At 42.7% G+C, this 23359-nt stretch overlaps 1 protein-coding gene across 1 annotated transcript in view; it reads right to left on the bottom strand.

Annotated features, from left to right (window-relative positions):
• The window catches only part of LOC147668989 (early activation antigen CD69-like), a gene marked incomplete at its 5' end in the record, with an annotated part of 127024 nt that overhangs the window by 32148 nt on the left and 71517 nt on the right, over positions 1–23359 (bottom strand). The gene's annotated exons all lie outside the window — the stretch shown is intronic.

The following is a 23359-nucleotide window of genomic DNA, read 5'->3' as shown; positions in this document are numbered from 1 at the left end:
CAATTATGCTCGTATAAACTAAAATGTGTAGAACACAATTGGGCATTGATAAACCCCTCTATCAAAACATGTTTCTTTTCAGGGTGGTTAATTGAAAATAACCCCACGAACAGCATCTTCATTCAAGTAAGGCAGTTGAGACAATCCAGTCACGTGCTGTACTTTATTCTGGTCCATTAATTTTGTTGGTAAGTAATCCAAACCAATGGCAAGAGAAGGCTGCCGTATAATTTAGAATGTACATAGCGATGGGTTTTAATTTAATATGAAAACTGATCAATACACCCCAATTTCTCCAAATTTTTTCAAAGGCAATCCAAAATAAAGTCTCCATAACGGTGGCTCTTTTCTCCTCATAAAGAAAACTCCATAACAAAATTGAGGTAACATCATAAGCCTTTATCTTACTTTCATGTACATCAAATGATCATATTGGATTTTGATGTGAGATATTTATGGTTTCAGACACGTAGTGATGTCTCTATGATTCATATCTACTCATGAATAATGATGTCCTGTGATGATGTAAGGACCCCTTCCTCCCATTGATTAAAGAGGAATACATCCTGAATGATTGATGAATTTATTCTTAAAGTAAGTTTTAAACAGGATACATCTATCTGTTTATTCCTAACGCTAGTGAAAATAGTAACACTATTTTCCTAGGTGCACTGTCACTTTAACGACAATTGGTGTTGGAGTTCAAACCTTTTGGACTTCGTACATAGCTCAGGAAATCCAAATAACCGCTTTACATTTGTGCCATACCAAAATTTGTTTAAGAATGTTTTCTTAAAAAAGTGTGCTTCAATTATTTTCCACCTCAGTATAATATATTGCTCCACTGAGAAATATGTCCCCTTGCTCAAATAGTAGAATGTTTGTTTAGATAAGCACTAGAGAACTGGGTAAAAAAAGCAATGGGAAGCCTGTAAAAAAGTAACAACATAGTGAGATTGCGAAAAAAATGTTGTGTTAATACATTGTTTCTTTATTGCATAGAAACCTGTCCTGATGAAGGTGTCAACTTAGAAACCGAAACGCTGCGTCGACAACTTGTTTTTAACCATTGTTTGTTTTTAAATTTCGTGTGTGTTTATCATATGTGCACCATTGAATTAACTAGAGGGTGCTTACACTGTTTTTTTACATTGTACATTGTGGCACAGTAACTGATGTATAAAATTGTGTATATTTTTAATAAATTGCTTTGTATTTTTACTAAAATTGTTTTCATATTTGTGTATACAACTTATCAAAGTGGGCCTATATGGTAGGATTTCTTGAGCTATGGTTACATACAGTGGATGTTACTATCCACTTGATTGAATCCAACAGGGACTGTCCAGATTTCTGTCTTTCCTCTTACTCCTCGTCCCGTTATTGGATTGTTGAGGAGACCTCCCTTCTTGTTTTGTATTTAATGATACATCATCCCCATGCCTCGACCTCTTAGTCCCCCCAATTTTAGCATTGCCAGACTAGACCGACCACTTAACCAAAAAGGTGTCGGAATCGCTTGCATATATCGCTCTAACCTCCTTGTTTCAGAGCTTTTAACGGATACCACTGATTCCTGCGAATATCTAGCCCTCTCAGTCTGGAGCAACACCACCCACCTGTGCAAACTGCACACTTTTTACCACCCCCCAGCCAATAACAATCAATTCACTGACTACCCCATGGAAATTATCACAGCTAAGAATTCCCCCAACACCAAAGACATCTTCCTTGGTGACTTCAACCTGCACTGGAATGACTTTAAGGATCCTCAAGTCAACGCCATTAAAGACCTCATGACCGATCTAGCCCTGACCCAAGCTTGCCCACTCCCTAACCACTCAAAAGGGGCTACTCTCGACTGGATCATCTCTAACGAGAAAACCATCAAGCTCATATCCACCGACCCCTGCGACTGGTCAGACCACCATGCCATCGCCTTTCTTCTACCCTGCACCCTCAAAACATGGGCTCCTCAACCAGTGCTACCAAATCGCTGGGTCAGAGACACCAAAAACCTAGACCTAATTGAACTCGAGACCCGTTACAAATCCGACCTCCCCCTCTCCCCACATCACCTCAGTCAGTGACCTCAATGATCACTACACTGTTTCGATGACAAACATTTTGGATGACCTAACCCCTCTTAAAATAGAAAGGACTCGAGTCAAAGATAGAAACCCTTGGTTCACCGGTTCCCTCAACGTCGAGAGAAGATCCCTCCGACAAACCGAAAGAATTTGGAGACAGCACCCATCGGCAGATCACCTGAAACTTCTTCGCCAGGCCAGAAATGCTTACAACAAAAACATCCTCAATTCAAAAAAAGAGTTTTTCAGAACAGAACTAGGAAATGGCCAGAACAGGCCTTGCAAACTCTTTGAGATGATCAAACTCCAATCGAACAAACTGTCCAAAACAGCGAAAGAAAACCCCAAGTCTCTCATCTCCTCCGAAGATTTCTCCTCGTTTTTCGCAAACAAAAACATAACCTTAGTTACCGAACTCAAAGCTGCCTCACTCCCCCCACCTAACATTGACCATCCGCCTCCTCCATCACTGCTACCGACACTGACCTCACCCAAGAATCTAGCGCACTGGTCCAAATTCTCACCCTACGATGAAGACTCTGTCGCAAATATCCTTTCCTCCTTAAACCCGAACAACCATTTCAACGACCCACTCCCCTCGAACTGTCTTGCGACTATTACCAAATCAATTATTCCTTGCTGGACTGATATAATCAACGCCTCCCTCCGGCAGGGATCAATCCCGATCTCACTGAAAGGAGGCCTCGTCCTCCCCATTCTGAAAAAGCCATTGCTGGACCCAGCCTCCCCAGATAACTTTTAGACCAATCTCCAACATCCCCCTCTTGGCGAAAGTGATTGAAAAATGTGTTCATATATAGCTAAGTCACCACATCAGCAACTCGATGACTGCCAATCCGGCTTTTGACCGGGACATAGCACTGAAACCACCATGCTCCACATTGTCGATGATGCTCTTCAAGCCCTGGACCAAGACAAAACTTGTCTCCTAATCCTCCTTGATCTATCCTCCGCCTTCGACACTGTCAACCACGAGATGCTACTCAAACACCTCAAACTTAGGATGGGCTTAGATGGCACTGTACTCGATTGGTTTAGTTCCTACCTCCAAAACCGATCTCAGAGATTCCTAATCAACGGTGAACTTTCCTCCTCCGTGGTCACGGTGGGAGTCCCTCAAGGATCAACGTTGTCCCCCACCATTTTTAATCTCTATTTAGAACCCCTTACCGAAATCCTTTGGACTGCAAATATCTCCTTCCATATGCACGCTGATGATACTCAGATCTACATAAAAATCTCATCTCTTATGGAGATCCTCACCCTAAATGAGGCCCTGAAGCTGTTCGTCCGATGGCTCGCTTCAAACCAACTCAAACTGAATGCTAATAAAACTGAGTTCCTTCTAATCTCCCCGCCCAAGAGCAACTCTGAGATACAGACTTGGACAAAGCTATGACAGCCTTAAACTGTCCCCCGACCATTGTGGACTCTGCCAAATCACTGCCAAATCACTGGGTATCACCTTGGATTACAACTTAAACACGCAAAACCGCATCAACTCAATGGCCAAATCTGCCAGATTCCACCTAAGCTACCTATGGAAACTGAAACCCTTTCTAGCTGCTGCCGACCTAAAACTAGCAGTCCAATCATTAGTTAGACACCCAGCAGCTTTCGTGGTGTGCCGCTTTGGGTATGGACAGCTCGGCAAGCACAACCTGCATGCTTCTTCTGGGGTCACTTGGCTCAGCGCTGTGGCTCGATGACTCTCATTACTCAGTTCCGTTAAGCAGATGACCATTTCTTATATTTGAATTCCATTGCTCGTAGGCTTTCCTTTTTACTGCCTGAAACCTGGTTGATCTCTGCCTTGCACCGATTCTGTTTGCAGCGTTATCACTTTGTATTATGTATGGCTTTGAGTTACGTAGCAGCACAGTACCTTTCTTTGTGGCCTTCCCAGCAAGGTCTTGGCCAAAGATTCACAGACTTTTCAATGAAGCTTCAGTTATCTTCAAATGCTTTACACAGACTGGAGCTGCACCTTGACTCCACATACGCCAAACTTTGATTCTGCACTTTGACAGAAGCACATGTGGCAAGCACGAGCTGTTTGCCAAACAACTGTAAACTTGCCGGGAGAGCACTATCGGCCTTCGGGTCACTTATCCCCTATCTCGTCGGCTGTTTTAGCATCCTCCCCAGCCTGGGTGCTTGCCAATGACTATGCCACACACAAATCTTAGTAGAACACATTTTTGTTCTTCTGTGTGTAACTACAAACTCAACATCCTAAACCAGCATTCACTTTACTCCACTCTAACACTTACTTCACAGTTCTATAGAGTCCATCAGGAGCCACAAGGGTTCCGTCACTGCAAGCTCACAAAACTATGCATTGGAACCCCCGCTTCCTAAAAATATGTCAAAGCATTGGTCTACTTCTTTTTAGTCCCAAAAGATCAATGTTCTTTAAGGAGTTGAGTATTTGGTAGAGAGCAAAAAAATACAATTCTCCCTGCCCTTAGATTTTCAACTGTACAGCGTCTCGGGTCAACAGATTACCATTTCTGTCCTAGGCACCAACTAATGTCAGTCCTACTGCTTCCAAGAGCTGCAGTTTACACCTCGTCATTCCTGGAAGCTCAGAATCATCTAGGGTTGATGCATGCACACTGGGTATTGACAAAAACTAAGTCATTTTAGAAAATGCATAGAGTACATTGGCCCTCCCCAATTTAGGGTTAAGAACTGTTTGTGATTAAGAAGGGGATAGCAGAGGTTGTCCACCGTAAGATCAAGATTCATTTGTAGCAAAGCTGAAACACAAGAAAATAAAAGTACAAGCAACCATTCATGTACTTCAAGGTACAGTGTCAAGTGCCTGTTTGCTCAGCTTAAGTACAGCTGCTGATATGTGACTGATAACCATGAACTATACCTTGAATGCTCATCACGAAATAGCAAGGCAATTGACTTTGTTAGTTCATGGCTTGAGAAAAATCAAGACTATGAAAGTCTATGAAAGTCCAATTACACATTACTGAGTTCATATGAATGCGAGCAAAGACTCCAGCAAATCAAACCAGCTGTTGAGAACGCTACTGGAATGGCATATTGTGATCCAAAGCTTCATACCGAGGTTGTTGTTGAAGCTACTTCTGTCAGGTTAGGTGACATACTGGCACAGCACAGCGGACACTCAAATGCTCATAGACGTATAGTAGCATATGCAAGCAAAAGTTTGTGCCGAGCTCAACGTGCTTATTCACAACCTGAGAAAGAAAGTTAGCAGTAGGTTGGGCATGTGAGCATTTCCATGTAGTCTTGTATGGGAAGCCTTTCATGCTTGTGAAAGATCATCAAGCATTGTTGACCATCTTTGGTAATCCAAAGGCAAAAATGCTTCCTCACATTGAATGTTGGCTTTTGTGATTGCAAGACTACGGATCACTGAAATAATATAGACTGCCAAAATATCGACCTGCAAAAATATCGTTGCCAAAATATCGACAGACAAAATATCGACTTTCTATCTACAAACAGGTAAGGACAAAAATATCGAGTACAAAATATCGTTAACAATAATATAGATGTAAAAAATATCGACTTTATTAAAAACAGTGTTAAAATAAATTAATATTAAATTTTATTGACTAAAATATACTTAAAAATACTTAAATTAAATTATAATAATTAAATAATAAATGAAAATAATAAAAAAAAAATTACAATCTTATTTGTTGACCCTGAACCCTAAAATATACCCCTTTACCCAAAAACCCAAAACTGACCCTGAACCCTAAAAATACCCCTTTACCCAAAAACTAAAAACTGACCCTGAACCCTAAAAATGCCCCTTTACCCAAAAACTGAAAACTGACCCTTAACCCTGTAGCAGGGTTTCCGTTCTCCCACAGAACTGTGCATAGAGATCTAGAACCTTAGTGAGTTAGGATGATCCAAAAACTCATCTCAGTGTCAGAAATCTAGTTACCTAGCTAGCTACAGTGTCTCATGGATCATTATGGAATGATACATGTATTAGACAAACCAGAACATGATCTTTAGAATACCTCAGGAGTCGTGGAACACATGAACACTCTTTCGTTATATAATCATTTCAAACCAAAACTGAGAGTCAAAGAACACAAGTGCAAGTTTGAAATATTTATTATTCAATGCAAAGTTCTCAAACGCAGTATCTTGTATAATACCAAAATGCAGATTATAAAAATCAGAGTCAACAGCATAGTCACTAATCCATAGTAAGCAAAAGGTGCTAGCATGTTATAATGCAATTTCTATAGAAATCTATATCACCTATATTTCGCGCACCCTATCTAGCATATTATATTATATCTAAGAAGGTCTCATTCGGGCTTTAGCAGGGCGACCCCATACCTCTCAATGTCAGTAGGAGCAGTTCACATCAGCATCTACCAGTTCTCTTCATGCGCAGCACCAAGTGTCTACGTTCATTCCGTGTAACTCTATCTTAAACCCGCGTAGAGCCCAAAATGTTGGCATCAACATTATTTGTGTTATGTCTAATGTCTAATGTGGTGCGAGGATCAGACTTCCCAGCAACCTTGTGTTAGGTTAATCTTAGAGTGTGCAGCTCTCAGTGTGCAGACAGTTGTACCAAGTGTACAAGGCAAAGCTGATAGCTTAGGAATAACATATTATTCTCAAATAAAACACCTCACCACTTCTAGGCTGAAAGCTACAACAACAAGTACGTGTCGTGTGCAAAACTGAAGCCTGAAGGCAAAACGGCTGTTTAAACATGTAATACACTCATGCTAACTTAACGCAATATATGTAATGCAGTATCCATATGACACCCCCCCATTGGTCCGAGCACCGCCAATCATAAGGGAAAAGGCAATACTAAATCAGATACACAATTTGAAAGCAAAATTCAATAGTTTTGAGCTAAAATAAGCTAAAAATATGTATGAATGAATATGTATGAATGAATATGTATGAATGCCTATAGTGGCATCAAATCTAAAAAAATATCAAAAGTCTTGAACCAAATGTCTTCCGCCCGGTTCAAAAAATTATGAAATGTATGACCAGTTCGCCTCCATTCAAATGTTTGTAAGAGAAAAACCCAAGGCACTCATCCGATATCCAAAGTCATGTGCCACTTAGACGTTATCTCCAGCAACATCACGTGAGCGAACTCTCCATCAGCTGAACATAGTCCATCCCTCCAATTCAGCGAGGGGAAAGTCATATTTCACAACAAAGCATTCCTTCCAGGCATCTCACGATTGGAAAGTATATGCAAAGAAAGTTGCAACAGCCTCCAGTATGAAATCACTGCCATCATCCGAAAATAGTTCAGCCATCCAATTTAGCAATGGGAAAGAACATACATGCTCCTCCAGCATCGGATCCTCTTGCAACGTCAGAGGACAACTCGGTGGGTTCACCAGAACGCTGTGTGTCAGAAAGGCATTCGCCGCTGCAGAGATCTCCCATTGGCCCAGAACTCCATTTATCGCTGCCAAGGCCATAACTCTCTCGCCAGAACAGATCAGCTCGTGAGCCACAACTGGACGCATTAGCTGATCAAAATCGACGTCAGGAGCAGTCCTCAAGCATAGGCACAAATCAATGGCCCAATCGAAGTCGCAGTTTAGGCAGTGAAACACAGGTTGGACACACGTGAAGTCGGTGAACCGAAATGACAATCTATAGGCCGTGCTTAATGCTGCAAGCGGCAAAGTTCCATAGTAATTGAGCATCCGATTACGGCACAGTGTCAGGAGGCGTTGAACGGCGTCTTGCGCAGGATGGGCATCCATGTTTTATGAAGAAAAACACCAACAGAAAGCCTGCGGCCACAGCCAGCAACACAGGTATTCCACCAAACAAACTCCCAAAAATAGTGTGGAAAAACGTGGGAATGATACCAAAAACTTTTCCAAACGTAGTCACGAGTCCACTGCTTACTAGTTTAAAAAAATGTGCCAGCCCAGTCGTTGAAGAAGCATTAAAAATCTGGTGTACCAGCTCGCAGAAATGAAATGGCAAATCAGTGTTTAAAAGCGCCTGCACCTCTGTGCGGGTGTTAGCTATGTGAAGGACATAAGTTTCCCGGGCCGAACTCAGGGTCACTTGTTTTTGAGACAAAAGAGCCCTTATTCTGCTTAAACCATTGAATTTCGCTTCCAAGGTTGGGATCCGAGGCCAGATGGAGACATCTGAAGAGCCATGCGTGGGTGGGTATAGAACGTTCTTGCAGCATACTACACGCTCTGATACAGTAACTATATAAGCCACACCAATTAATAAACCACAACATAATTCGTTGTTTAAAAGCAAATAACTACCATTAGCTAATAATGTAAATGTGGGCACTACTGCTGGAACCGGCGTGCCTTTTAAAACACATGCTAAATTTGGGCGGTCCTGATTACAAGAACCGTGTAACTGAATGTGTCTGCATATTAATGAATGGTCAGGTGACTGTGTGCATTCCTCACCATTAAGATTCACTTCTTTTCCATCTTTCAGACATCTGTATGTGTATGGTAATGACCAAGCCTCATGTAGGAATGCATTGCCTAGTGGCTCATATCGTCCTATAGCAATATACCGCATACAGTTAGTAAATTTATATAAGGGAAATGGTAATGTAATTAAACCATGAATAAGCCACGTGGCAGTGGTGGTTTCAGCAACAGAATAAGGTAAGGATTCTAGCTTCTCAATATGTAACATAGAAAACGATGCATCACGCATTGAAAGCATGCGCTGTTTATCAGTAAGATTAAAAGGGGCAAAAAGTGATGAAACGTTCAATGAGGTCCAGGGAACTCGACCAGCCTTAATTGTCTGTAGAGTCCAGGCAAACTGCATTACAGAACGTAATTGATTTTGACCATGGTATAACGTGGACACTTCATCATGTACAATATCAACAACAGAAGAAACAATATTATCCAATGTGTAAATTCTGGAAGAAAGCGTGTTAATACTATTATCAACCACTGCAAGCACTTTTTCCAAATTGGCTTGATCAATAGCCCTCAGGCGTTTAGCTGCTTCGACTCTTGAAAACTTCCAAATTTCATTGTAAATAGCATAAATAAAGCGTTTAGACCTACCCATAGTTGGGCCTTTTATAAAATCATTTAACTCTATGTTTTCATTCAACTGGGACAAATGCAGTTTAACTGCAGCTAAAGTGGAATGTTGTAACCAGTTCTGACACAATTTGCCTACTGAATATGTCGTAACCGTGTGATCTTGGTCAAACCTGGGATCTGGCCTGATGTGTGTAAAACCCTCAGACAAACCCAAAAAACGACTTTGGCAAGAATCAGAGCTTCTTTGCCATAAAAGCCACCCATCCGGATCAAAACTGGAAATATTAAAGGAGGAATTTTGCAAAAGTGTTTGTATCTCATTTATGGACAAGGTAGTGAAATTACTCCAACCTGAATATTCTTCCAAATCAGGGATAGTAGGGGTATTTAATTTTTTAGATGTAGCCAATCCAAAACACGTTGTTTGGGAAATAGTCGAATTTAAAAACAACATGTGATTTGGGATGAGACATGCACGATGCAAAGCCTCAGTGCCTTGTACCTGCCAATCTTTGGTACCCCAAACCGATTTAAGGTCAATAACATCCTTCCATAACTCATAGCCATCCACAGATAACCTTTCTAGAAAGGACTTTGAATACAACAATTTTGTGTCAGTCAGTCTAACTTTTGGCATTGATTTCTGTTTCACCTTGAAGTAAAACGACTCAGGATTTGATTGATTAAAATCTGTAAAGTAAGAGTATTTTCCCAAAAAAGTACTTGAGCTCCCCTGTAAAGGAGCAGGGCAATGTTCCCACTGAGTGTAATTCACAGGAACCCGCCTGGAACTTGTCTTATGCAAGAAATGATTTCCATAATGTTGGTAACAAAATAAATCACCATAATTGACAGAATCTAAATATAAATCCTCATCATCAAAGGCCGCATAATATTTCAAATCAGAGAATAATGCTTCTACTGCCTGAAGATCCCAATCATCAGAACGAATATTTTGCTTAATCACATCTCCCATGTTTACTCTAAGCACATTAGGAACATTAATAACTTCTGTGGGGCCATGTATCTGAAACCTAACCGCATCCCACACAATCCCATCAAGGACAGGCCAAGCAGTAATTTGTACTGAATGTAAGTCTCTCTTTAGTCTGTGTGCTGTATGCGAGGAGGAGTGAGGGGCCAATGTTCCATTAAGGTACCGAATTCCTGTTCTTTCTTTCACATAATGGCCATCAATCAGGCGGAAAAAATAAAACACAAAACCAATTGACATAAAAAGATAAAACGAAAATAGTATCAGCCAAACGTATGTCCAAGGCGGAATTAAAAAATGTTTTTTAAACAACGTGGCATATTTTGCAATAGTTGATGGTTTCTTTGAAAGTTCCGAATCAGAGTCAAAAGAGAATCTGGACTGGTTAGCCAAACGTGCATGTAAATCGGACATGGATAAATCAGCAGGATCTGCATAGGTCACCTCATCAATGTTAGTAACAGGAATAGTATTTAATAAAGGACTTGTCATGGCAGGCATCTCGAGGGACACCTCCTGATCTGCACCGGATGTAATAGCCAGCACAGAGTGCCTCACCATGGAAGGACAGGATACAGCCGGTGTCATGCTATGAAGAATCGGCCACCCTGTGTGTCTTGACATTGTCAATAGAAATAAATCTGTTTTCTTTACGACCTGGAAGTGGTGGTAAAATGACTGTTCTTGTGCCCTTCACTCCAAGGACCCGAACTGGCGCTCGATATGAGGGACCAAATTCCTTTTTGTTATCGATCTTCTCTCGAACCAGTTCTCCAACTTGGGGTAGCCAGCCAACTACCGGGATCTGCAACGCATCATCCGACGTGGAGGGCAAGTGTTCCTTTGCAAGACTGTCTCTGGTCTTTTGTAGATCCTGTAAAACATTGCAATGTTCATCTACGTCAAAGGCCGCGGCCTGGGTCTGGCAGTCTGCACCATCAAGGTCAGGGACGTACATCTTGATACCAAAGAGCATTTCGTATGGGGTCCGCCCACCCAGAGACCTTCTAGGGAGATTATTAAGCGCACGCTGCACGCCATAGAGGTGGGTCAGCCAGTTTCTACCAGTGCCTATAACTCGGGCTGTCAAAGATTGCTTTAAGTCGCGGTTCATTCTTTCTACCACAGAATTGCCCTCAGGCCTGTAGGGGCTTGAAAACTTCACCTGTACTCCCAACGAAACCATAGCATCCTTATACGCCTTAGAGGCGAAAGCCGGACCCTGGTCCGAATGGAAAGCACCACAAGCAAAGATTCCCACAAAGACACGCAAATCCTTAATGACAGTCCGTGAATCAGCGCTGCGATGCGGCCATAACCACACAAAGCGTGTGCATGAGTCAACTGCTACTAAGATGTATTTATACGCAGTATCAGAAGAGAAAGGACCGCAGTGATCCAAGTAAACACAACCAAGCGGTTTATTAGAAATGTACAACTTTGTCTGAGGCGGACGCGCAGCAGTAGAAGGCTTAATCTGCTGACAAATGTCACACATAAGGACATAATCGCGCGTCTGTTTGTACAGTCCCCGCCACCAGAACCTCTGTTGTAGCTGTGATACAGTGGCTGAGACGCCCGCATGCGCAGACGCCACACCTTCATGAGCCGCTGTAATCAGAGAAGCTCTGCGATCCGAGTTGGGAATCAAACGCTCTCCAACTTCAGGAATTTTCACATAAGGAACCTTATCGGGACTTAAGTGGTATGTGTATTTCGAAGGGAACCCGCAGGATATTTACCTCCCTTCGCCGTGGCAGCAACAGCCGCCAAGATGTCGTCATCTATTTTGCTCTTGGACCTCGTGACCGCTGCAACTAAGTATTTTGATACCGCAGACTTCGCCGCCTCATCAGCAAGCGAATTGCCAACAGCGTGGACTCCCACGCGCTGGTGGCCGAGAGTATGAATCACAAACACGAGCGGCAGCTTTTCTTTAAGTTCCGCCACTCGGACCCAGATCATTTTATGTTTTATTGTGCTACCTTTGGAATCACGAAAATCATTCTGAATCCAAAAGAACAAGTTCTCATTGTAAGACTGGACACAGTAGTAAGAATCACTTACGATTAAAGTTGTCACACTAGGATCTGCGTACTCCAATGCAAGCATAAGAGCACGGAGCTCTGCTAATTGTGCGGTGCAGTCTCCAAGTGTCTGCGTGTGCACGACACTGGACTTGAACTCATCGTTCACCATGGCACCGACCACAATGGCGCAAGCGGAAACGTAGGCATGTTTAGAGCCATGCGCAACCTGCGCCGAACCATCTGTGTAAATGATACAGTGGAAATCCTCCAACGGCCGCATTGCTAAAGGAGCAGGATGAACAAATTCATACTGTAAATACTCCTGCGACCGTAAAGCGGCGTCAAAAATAAACGTGACATCCTGAGATGTCAAGGAAGTAGCCCACTGAATCCACCGAGGGTGCAAAGCTTTAGAATTAGGTACACTGGCTTTCGTGACCGCCTCCAAGGCAGGACACGGGGTAACAACCAACATGCGCTTTCCCTGCGACAGGGCACGTTCTTTAAGAATTGCCATCTGCACAGCCGTTAACACTTTCTCCACAGTGGAAAAACGCAGTTCAGCCGAAGTGTACAAGTGTGACTTGTAAGCAATAGGTACAGTATCCCCCTCATTAAAAGTCAGGTACGTGAAACCCACCGTCCCAGGGATTATTCTTATCACCAGGTTGGTCCGGTTATCACGGGTCTGTAAGTAGTCAGAAGTGAGCAAATCAGCCTGCAAAGACTGCAGAATGGCTGAATGCTCAGGCAGCCAGCATGATTTGGAAAAAGATGGTTGTACCAAGGCATATAAAGGCTTGATACGCTGGGCATATTCCGGAATGTATGTCCTCCCGAAATTTAAAAAACCCAGTAAAGACTGTAATTTTTTCAGTGTTGTCGGAGAGCGCAACTGCGCGCACTTCTCCAGGAAGTGAGGAGCCAATCCCTTTCCTTCATGGTTAAGTTCATAACCTAGAAACAACACTGTGTACTCTGCAATGTGTGATTTAGCAAAGTTAAACTTGTAACCCATGTCTGCAAAGTTACAAATTATGCTGTTTACTCGACACAGATGCACCCAAAGCTCGTCGTCTGTGAGATAAATGTCATCCACATACGAACATGCAACTGGGTCGAAACTCTCCAAAAGAGAGACAATGCGAGCGGAAAACACTCCAGGACTATTTTTATATCCCATTGGGAGTCGTTTAAACTTTTTTTGTACGCCGCCGCATGTAAAACTGGTCCATTGGGAACTTAGACCATCTAATCTATGTGCATAAAAACCATTGGAAATGTCAAGCGTGGTTTTGAACCGTTTACGCTCAAGACTATTCACTAGGGCAGAGCCGTGAGTATTCTGTACTGCACAGTTACGGCAATGCGAGTTCAAATGCCGGTAATCCAAAACTAGACGATATGAGCCGTCCGGCTTGTTAACAGTAAAAAGGGGATTATTCATCGGTGACACACACGTTTCAATTACACCTTGATATTCCAATTGTTCAAGGATAGCCGCGACCGAAGCTTTAGCTTCACGCCGTATGGGATACTGGGGTTGTGGCTGAGGCTGTGACCGTAATGGAATCTCATGGCTAGGGGACAATTTATCCCAGCCACACTGATTTCGGTACACAGCCGGCGCAAGCGCCAGAGCCCACTCTTCTGCAAAATGCAGCGCTTCCACTCTCGGTACAGTGTGCGCGAAACTGGGGAGGATTACCTCCTCCCCTCGCGGAGCTGCGAGAACAAAAGGTGGGGGCCAGTCAGCCTCCGAAAGCAAAATGTCATACGTATCCGAAAGATTTTCCCAAAATACCCCTTTTACTGTTCGCTGCATGTCACCTTCAATTAACAGGACAATTTCAAAAAGTCTTTCAGGGGGAGCAACATGTGTATCAGCTGTTTCGATTACAACATAAGTGTCAGTCGCTGTCACCTTCAACAGTGGACGGAGGGCCTCTCTCACTATGGTAATCTCCGCCGCGCTGTCCAGCAAGGTCAGAGCCCACGTCAGATTCCGAAGCCGCGTTCTCACTATCTGGGGCATATCGATGCGCCGTTAAGGCAGCGACTTTCTTCTTGGCAAACTGCGGTCTCTTTGGCGTAGAGTCGTCCCGCTTGTCCCCTTCACTTCGCGTGCGGGGCTGGCCACGTCCTTGCTGACCACCCCTGCCCCTGCCGCCCCCTCCACCACCGGTTGACGGAGCCGATGAGTCCTGAAAGGAACGAGGAGAGCGTTGGTCAGTTGCCTGATATCTGTCAGGCGATTTAATCGTAGCGCGATCGCGCAATTCATAAACTCGCTCAGACTGCGCAGGTTGCGAAGGTGTCGGACTAGAGACCTGTGTCTGTTGTTGCTGTTGCTTACCCCTATTCTGCTTTTTTGGCCAAGTTTGTTTTTTGGACTTGGGCTGTCCACCTGTTTCCGAAGACTGCCCCTGGGGTTGCTTCTTTTCTTTTTCAAGAAAAACCTTCGCACCCCTTGAATTGCGGCCAACCGTTTTATAAGCCGCCACAATAATTTTTGCCAGCTGTCGGGGTTTCTCGGCATCGGGTACTAACGCCAGACCATTGGCCACCTGAAAGTTCATTGCATCCCCTTTTACATTGGCAAGGATAATACCGCAAACTGTCTCAAATGAACCGTTCAGGCGCATACCCAACTCAACCGCCGACTCAGGTCCGTGATCATCCTGAACACGCTTGAGGATCGCAGACAGGTTCGAAACTGACGGTGTGCCAAAGCACCTCGAGTAAACCGCTGCAAAAGTCTTACCCCATGTCTCACAGTCAGCAAGGTCCGGGGCTATTTCCTTCGGTAAACTAAGCGTAAGAATCCGGTGTTTTTCACTCGGAGTCGTGTTAGGAAACACAGCCTCTAACTGGTCGAATTTCTCGGCAAGCCAGTAAGGAAATTCATCCGTACTATCTGGCTTTCTGCCCATAACGGAATTCACCAAGACAGGACTGATTTTCAAACCAGCCTGTTCCGCTCGAAGCTGCGCACCTGCGGGGGCTGCGCCTTGAATATTACGACTAATGTAATGAACAAGCGCTCTAATCACTCCAACCGAGACCTCATGTAGACGTCTCAGGTCGGCTACGTTACACGTGGCGCGATTAGGATGAGGAGTAAATCCACCCAAGGCGGGCCAATTTGTGCCCGGAATGGACAAAGGACCTAACCTCGTAGCGTTCAAAGAATGGGGTAGGGCGCCACCAAACCAAACACCGTGCTGCCAAGCGTCAATAGGTACTTCCAGTGCCCTGTACGGAGCATAAGCTGCCGGTACCGCTGAGGCAGTGTATGTGTGATAGACACCCGAATTAGCGTCTACTTCCGGAAATGTCACCCAGGAATAAAACAATTCGTACGGGTACGCATGTTCCGCACTCACAACTAGAACCACAGCTAAGCCTTCAGCGGGTACATTATATCCCCGCAAGTGATCGCGAACCGCGACGCGGCTATGCTGCGCTATTTCCACTGCCATGTTAGCACAGGAAGATGAAAAACCAGACAAAGAACTGTGTGTAGCACAACTGGGTAGTAATTCAAAGAAACCGTTTTTTAGAAGAATTCAAGCTTGAAAACACCTATCACATAAATAGGTAGGTTTTTCCGACACCACCGTTTTCCGGAAACGGGAATGAAGGTGTCAAGGTCTGAATGATATACTACTCGAGTGTCATGAAATACGGCCAACCAATCCGTTGGGCGCCATGTAGCAGGGTTTCCGTTCTCCCACAGAACTGTGCATAGAGATCTAGAACCTTAGTGAGTTAGGATGATCCAAAAACTCATCTCAGTGTCAGAAATCTAGTTACCTAGCTAGCTACAGTGTCTCATGGATCATTATGGAATGATACATGTATTAGACAAACCAGAACATGATCTTTAGAATACCTCAGGAGTCGTGGAACACATGAACACTCTTTCGTTATATAATCATTTCAAACCAAAACTGAGAGTCAAAGAACACAAGTGCAAGTTTGAAATATTTATTATTCAATGCAAAGTTCTCAAACGCAGTATCTTGTATAATACCAAAATGCAGATTATAAAAATCAGAGTCAACAGCATAGTCACTAATCCATAGTAAGCAAAAGGTGCTAGCATGTTATAATGCAATTTCTATAGAAATCTATATCACCTATATTTCGCGCACCCTATCTAGCATATTATATTATATCTAAGAAGGTCTCATTCGGGCTTTAGCAGGGCGACCCCATACCTCTCAATGTCAGTAGGAGCAGTTCACATCAGCATCTACCAGTTCTCTTCATGCGCAGCACCAAGTGTCTACGTTCATTCCGTGTAACTCTATCTTAAACCCGCGTAGAGCCCAAAATGTTGGCATCAACATTATTTGTGTTATGTCTAATGTCTAATGTGGTGCGAGGATCAGACTTCCCAGCAACCTTGTGTTAGGTTAATCTTAGAGTGTGCAGCTCTCAGTGTGCAGACAGTTGTACCAAGTGTACAAGGCAAAGCTGATAGCTTAGGAATAACATATTATTCTCAAATAAAACACCTCACCACTTCTAGGCTGAAAGCTACAACAACAAGTACGTGTCGTGTGCAAAACTGAAGCCTGAAGGCAAAACGGCTGTTTAAACATGTAATACACTCATGCTAACTTAACGCAATATATGTAATGCAGTATCCATATGACAACCCTAAAAATGCCCCTTTACCCAAAAACTGAAAACTGACCCTGAACCCTAAAAATGCCCCTTTACCCAAAAACTGAAAACTGACCTTGAACCCTAAAAATGCCCCTTTACCCAAAAAACTGAAAACTGACCCTGAACCCTAAAAATGCCCCTTTACCCAAAAACTGAAAACTGACCCTGAACCCTAAAAATGCCCCTTTACCCAAAAACTGAAAACTGACCTTGAACCCTAAAAATGCCCCTTTACCCAAAAAACTGAAAACTGACCCTGAACCCTAAAAATGCCCCTTTACCCAAAAACTGAAAACTGACCCTGAACCCTAAAAATGCCCCTTTACCCAAAAACTGAAAACTGACCCTGAACCCTAAAAATGCCCCGTTACCCAAAAACTGAAAACTGACCCTGAACCCTAAAAATGCCCCTTTACCCAAAAACTGAAAACTGACCCTGAACCCTAAAAATGCCCCTTTACCCAAAAACTAAAAACTGACCCTGAACCCTAAAAATACTCCTTTACCCAAAATGTATCAATATTATTTAATTACCAATTAATTATTAATTAACAATAACAATAAAGTAAATATATTAGCACATTAGCTGTAATTATTTTAATAATTAATATTATTTTTTCCCAATTATTACTTAACAATAACACAAAATTATATATATTAAAATGTACTCTAATTAATGTAATTAACTAATTACAATTAATCAATTACCAATTAATTACTAAATCAAAATATGTACAAAATTATATTAATTAATTAACTAATTATTATTAATTAACAATTAATTATTAATTATAAATATTTACAAACATATATTAATTAATTAATTATTATTAAATTACTTCCCACCCTAGTCCCCTATAAACCCACAACCCGCTACAGAATTACATAACGCAATTATTAAAAAAACAAATTCCATTTAATAAAATATTTTATAACATTAATACACACTTTTCACACATATTATTACATAAAAATACACTATAAAATATTATATATTATTAAAAATTCGATATTTTTGCTATCTATATTTTAAACAGTCGATATTACTTCACTTACCTGAAAAACGATATTTTTGTAGTCGATATTATGTCCAGTCGATATTTTGTCCAGTCTATATTCAAAACTCGATATTATGTCCAGTCGATATTTTGGAGTCGATATTTTGTCTGTTCACCCAAGACTACGACTACACCATCCATGCATCGTCCAGGGAAAGATCAAAACCCTGCTGACAACTTCCCACATGTACCTTTACAGTGCCTGGCACCCCTTCCAAGAAGTCTAAAGCATAAATAAAATTCAGTGTGAAATCAAGCACCTGTGCTGCCGTTTCATTGGAACAAATTGTCTTGCCACGAGTCAAGATAGTGGCATGCTCAAACTAAAAGACATTATTAGACAATAGTTTTGCTACCATCACTCTCAACGTCTTACTAGTGACAGTGAATACCAGAAGTTTAAACTTGTCAAAGAAGAACTGTCCATTACTCAGGAAGGCATTATTATAAGTGGTTCAAGAATTGCCCTTCTGGAGAGCCTGCAACAAAAGATAACTGAAGTGGGCCATGAAGGACATCGTAGAATTGTTGTCACCATGTGAGACTTCCTCGCAGATTAGTCACCGTGATTGAGAGGAGGTTATCCAATGTAATGCTTCTACATCACGCTGTGCCAACTTTAGGCGTATTCAGTTATACATGCAGAGGCAGGTCTATTATACCCAGCGGTATCTCCATAAAAGAAATACAATGATACCATTCACTTGTCCTGGATGTGGGGAAGAGGATTCTCAGACTGTTATGATTTGTTCATGCAATGTATTAAGGAATTATTGTCAAGAGGTTTTAACAGCTATGTACAATTGTCTACGGAGGTTAAAACTCCGGATGTACTGGCAAGCTAAATGGGTAGCTTAAGACATTGTGGGGTAAATTCCTCAGGGGCAAGGATGGATTGGCTGATATTCAACTTGATAGCCAGAACTGTCATTTCAAATTACTGGTGATCAACCTCACCCCCACATATTATCATTGGAGAGCAAAATTGGGATTAATTTTTAGGAAAGCAGAAATTATGCAAAATGAGCTGGTTCATTGTGCAAATTTAACAAAATATGGGGGCATCTCATTCCACTGGTGGGACAAGAGGAGATATAGGGTTTAGATGTTCTATTTTCATTTGAGTAGGAGAGGTGTGTGTGTTTTAGTCGCCATTGATTTTTTTGCTTTATCACTTAATTATTCATCAATTATGTGATATGAATGTGATTGTACCAAGAGTTTGGATTAATTTTTGCTTTATGTATTATCTGATATGAATTTCATTGTAAGTAAGTAAAAAAAGGAGAGGTACCCCTTAAATTAATCAAGGGAAGTTGGGTTAAATAACCAGAGAAATGCAATTCCCTTGAACAGGACTGAACAGTGTTTAGAAAGTACAATTAAAACCTAAATCACAAAAAATCGTAAATATCATGACACACTGAGTAAAAAGGGAAATCACCATTTATTATGTATACATACAGTAAAAATTATACTAAATTACAATAAATTCTTAAACTGAACACATATTTCATGTTGTATAATTCAAGACTCCTTCATCGTTGTAGATAAGCTGATGTTCTGTACATTCGACATCGATGTGACAAACTAGGAGTCCGAATATACTAGGAGCATTGTACAATTTTTATGTCTTGCTGTTTCTGTCTTTCTTTTACCGATTATGCGGGTCATAATTGAATGTTATGTTATCTTTATGTTGTATTGATTTGTTTTTATTTAAATTCCCTATATGTGTTCAGTTTAAGAATTTATTGTAATTTAGTATAATTTTTACTGTATGTATACATAATAAATTGTGATTTCCCTTTTTACTCAGTGTGTCATGATATTTACGAATTTTTGTGATTTAGGTTTTAATTGTACTTTCTAAACACTGTTCTGTCCTGTTCAAGGGAATTGTATTTCTCTGGATGAATTTATTTGTGCTAAAATCACGGATGCATTTTTGCCTCTTGTGTTGTGTATGCATTGAGACAATTTAAAAATATTTTTTAAAAACACAACACCAGGATACTCTCCCCAGTGATGCTGCATTTTACAAACCACATATCAGAACCCTCTACCTTCCTAACCCTCCTTAAACACCACCACTAGGGGTGGGCAATAGATGTTGCTCTTCTCCGCTGGCGCAGTTGGCAGAGTTTTGTCCACTCTGTGTTACAAGTGTAACGGGGAGTTCTGGCCAAATTCCACCATCTGCTGTTTTTTCTTCTTCTTGCATTTGGCTCACCAAGCAAGTTAGTGAGCTCAATGTGTGTAAAAAGAGATCCCCATTAAAATATGCCTGGAAGGAGAAGAAAGGAGTGAGTACTCGCCCCAAATCTTTCGTCACTGCCACCTTGAAGCAGGCAGTCGGACCACCTTGGTCCGCTTCTGGAACAACTAACTCATAATACGCACAGCAGTGCAGCTCCCTTGTACCATCCTATGGCGGAAGCATTTCCTCGTTTGCGAACCCAGTGGTCAGCGGTCTGCTGGTGTTCTCAGCTGTCCAACAGCAGTCTTCGAAAAGGCAAACCACCCAACTCGTAATATGCTGGTCGGACCTCTGAGCTCACCGCACTCGGACCGCCACCATCGATTTGGTGGTCCAAGAGACAAGCAAATTCATAATAAGGCCCAATGCTCTTTGTTGGAGCAAAACCAGCCAGAGCGGCACTACATTTTAGTAGCACTATTGGGTCTGAGACACCAAGGATGGTCATTCCACATGCAAAAGAACTGATTGAGTGGTACCCAGAATTTTGGGGGCCATGTCTTCAACTAATACTGAGTTGTCAGACATATGATAAAAAAATATTGAATTAACAGGAGTCGGTGATTAGGCATATGTCAGGCCATCTGCAATTGAGAACCCCTCAGAATATAACTCTCTTCCTTGTAAGGGAATGCAGGTCCCACGGGCAAAGCTTATTCTGTGAGATTCGAGGGGTGTGAATCTTAAATTTACCGGCAAAAATAAGTATGTAGTTAATTCCTCATCAATAAAGTGAACAAGATTAAACCTTTTAGGGAAATTAGGACAACAAGAAAAACTGACATAGAAATTGCAGGCCTGCCTCAGCGACCCGGGACCCAAATATCAACCCAAGAATATATTTCTTTGAGGGGTGTCACACCCCAAACAACCCCCTAAAGCTATGCCCATGGCAAGTTTGTGTACTAGAGTGCAGTTATAGTGCAGAGCAGCACACTTAGTCATACATGCCCGCTCCCTACACATCAATGAATTGGAGGCACGTGCCCTCTGCCTAGAAACTCAGATTGAGGCAGATTCTGATGGTAATATCCCCAACAATTGGCTGTTCTCTATGACAATTTTCGCCTCCAATCTCTAGAGGCGGCCAAACATCCATGGCATGCCATAGTGGCTAGAATAAAAGGGTGGGGGACAAAACAAAAAGTTGTTCTATTGGCTGGCCTTCCACCCTTACATGAATAGGATTGTGCCAGAGATCATCGATGAACATGGTGCTTCTTTCCAATCCCTTCCTGAGATTATGCAGGCCATTGCCCTTTACTATCATCACTTATACAATGTCCCATCTCGAAGAGACGTGGCCTTCTCTGCTTAACTCCTCTCTGACATTCCCCTTCCTCACTTCTCCCGGGTTGAAGCTAGAGAACTAGACAAACCCTTCCCAGTTGAAGAAGCAGAGGCTGCATTATCTGCCGTGGCACCTGAGAAGACCCACCAGTCATGATGAGTTCCCTGTGGAATATTACCTGGTTTCTCGAGATATTATAGAGGTGGGGGAATTGGGTGCCTTTGCCACAGAGATAGATACTGCCACAATTGTGGTGATCCCAAAACACAACCTGCGTCTACTTCATGAGCTGGCTATTGCACGGTATCCCTAATCAAAGGGAAGTTAAGATCTTTGCGAGTCTACTGGCTGCCCAACTGCAGGTCCTACCCACATTGATACCCCTGATCAGTGTGGTTTTTGTGCAGACCCACATCATGCGACACTGCCTTAGGTGGCTTCATGTGGCCCCGTCCCACCGTCAACTCTTCTACCCAGATTTGGTGTTACTTTTTATAGACTTTGAAAAGGTGTTTGACACGGTGAACTGGGGCTACCTCCAACTAGTGTTGGCACGAGCTGGGATCGGGACCCACTTTAGAGGCATGGTCCGAGCACTAAACTCTAATCCACTAGCGAGAGTTCAGCTTAAGAGGTCCTCTCCCTTGCCTTCCCCATAGTTTGAGGGACCAGGCAGGGTTGTTCCCTATCCCCATTTCTTTTCATGCTTGCGCGTCTACCACAACTCACCCGAGTAGATGCGCAGACCCATGGATGGAAATGGAGCGCTGATCATATCGATTGTATAGCCTTGCACGCGGATGGTGTCCTGCTTTACTTGGCGGATCCCGAACAGAGAGGGCCCAGCTGTCTTCACCTTTTACATTGCTTTGGGTAGACCTCGGGTCAATATTGGTCCCTCTGGCGCCCTCCCAGGACTGCTTTGACTGGCAGGATGCCTTACCCATCCACCGCCTGAGCTTCAAATATCTCAGCATCTGTGTTGTACTATATCCCAAGCTTGCTTGGTCTCTTAAGATAGAACCACTCACGCGTAAATTTAGAGCCGACTTGGTTAGAAGGCAATCCCTCCTGCTAAATGGAATGGGACATATTGCCCGATATAAAATGATGATTCTTCCTTGTTTTCCTTACAACTTTCAAAACTTGCCATTCCTCATCCTGCAGAAATGGTTCCAGACTAGATCCTAATCTTCTTTCTAGAGCTGGCCTTGCATTTACACATTGCCAGCGGGGCCCCTACGATGGCAGATTGGGTATGGCCAACCTCTACCTGCATCACTTAGCTTCGCACCTGATTATCCATGATTGATTTATTGAGGGATGGTTATATCCTGCCTATTGGCTGGAGCTAACCCTAGTTGGATTCAGTTTATGCTATACAGCTCTCCTATTCCTAACTCGACACACTCAGTGACCAAATTGGCCCTACAGGCGTGGAGGAGCTTTACAGCACAATCACTGGGACACCAAACTCACACAGCAAACACCTCTGGCATTGTACCCGTCTGGGAGAGGCAGCGTCTTTACAGGGTTTTGGACAATTTGGCGTCATTGGGATTTTACAGCTTGGGTTTGCCAGGTCAAGGAGCCATATGAGGAACTTCAAACTACATATGCCTTGACCCATGCACAATTTTAGAAAAACATCCAACTAAGTCATGCACTTCAGTCACATCTCTCTCAAATTGACTCACTCCAGCAGTTCAGTCCACTAGAGACTACACTGTTGAAGGGTGATTTGGGGAAAGGGGGAGTCCCAAAAATGTACTGAATGTTGACGATTAATACACCAGGCACCCTAGACTACATCAGGGGCCAATGGCAGGCGTGGCTGGGACCTCTGAAGATGACCAATGGTGCAACGCACTGATGACGCCAAGGATGGT

The sequence above is a fragment of the Lissotriton vulgaris genome, unplaced genomic scaffold (assembly GCF_964263255.1).
Source record: "Lissotriton vulgaris unplaced genomic scaffold, aLisVul1.2 SCAFFOLD_3916, whole genome shotgun sequence".
Classification (NCBI taxonomy): domain Eukaryota; kingdom Metazoa; phylum Chordata; class Amphibia; order Caudata; family Salamandridae; genus Lissotriton; species Lissotriton vulgaris.
The sequence above is the reverse complement of the archived record's forward strand: the minus strand, read 5'-3'. Positions and strand labels throughout refer to the sequence as shown.